The sequence below is a fragment of the Cephus cinctus genome, unplaced genomic scaffold, assembly GCF_000341935.2.
Source record: "Cephus cinctus unplaced genomic scaffold, Ccin1 Ccin1_scaffold0617, whole genome shotgun sequence".
Taxonomy (NCBI): domain Eukaryota; kingdom Metazoa; phylum Arthropoda; class Insecta; order Hymenoptera; family Cephidae; genus Cephus; species Cephus cinctus.
In genome coordinates, this window is record NW_014333261.1 from 173335 (window position 1) to 174413 (window position 1079).

The window sequence follows — 1079 nt, forward strand, 5'->3', positions numbered from 1 at the left end:
AAAAAAAAAAAAAAAAAAATAGAAGGTCAAAAAGAGAAATTAGTCGTAAGTCAAAGCAGCTCAAAGAATTGATATTAAAAAGAAAAAAAGTCGCCCAGATATACGCGGCAGCAAAGACGAAGTCTGTAGTTACAAAGAATCTCGTGCCAGACGACAATAGAGAATCAGTGATTTCGTCAGCCTCGCATCTCTCACGTGAGATCATTAACTGTCACGGATCCTTCAAAGACAATCTCGACACCGATATTCAATCACGCTCTCATCCAGTACCAATCGAGTCATTGACTTCGTGTTTCACGTCTATCCAGTTGTCGCGCAGCCAAGCATTCCGTACAACAATTTCATTACACGGACCCAAATAATAATCGAGGAATGGAGTCCTGAGATCATTCACAGCAAAACGGAGACGCCAGATCGTTGCCCATTACGATCGTTACACGAACATTGGCCGTTCACGTTATTATTAGTGTTGTCATGACGACCAGTCACTAACTCCGAATGATTCTCTTGTTTCTTATGTAACGTGACGGGATTCTAAAGCACGAGGTGCCAGCAATCTTTTCGAGAACCGTATAACAAGCTCTGTCGCATGTGATATGACAAATAATAACTCAAAAAGCCATAGACCCTCCTTTATATGTGTTATACGTGCGTATACATATATATGTGTATATATATATATGTATATACACTACGTGATACATATACGGTGGTCAGTATTAAAACTCTCTTACCCTATGACCTCTGGGTGTTGGTTGGCAAAACACTTGGCTTATAAGTATCGTGTATCATTATTTAACCTAAGAAAGAGTCGCACAAGATCCCACGCAACTGGTGTACGCGTAGGATCGATCTTGCTCGACTCTGACTTGTTATTTTTATATTTTTTCACATACTATACCATATGTATAACGAGGATTCTCCCAGATCAATCGATCCAATCATGTCTGATCGAATTATGTTTACCTATTCTGTGTCTTTCCTCTCTTCATACGTCTATCTACTTACTATTATCATTCTGTACTTATCTCTTCTATATATATATATATATATATATATATATATATATATATATATAT

The 1079-nt window shown here is 37.5% G+C and overlaps 1 protein-coding gene across 16 annotated transcripts in view; it reads left to right on the top strand.

Moving 5' to 3' along the window:
• The window catches only part of LOC107269182 (protein alan shepard), a 22817-nt gene that overhangs the window by 16821 nt on the left and 4917 nt on the right, over nucleotides 1-1079 (top strand). The window lies entirely within an intron of this gene.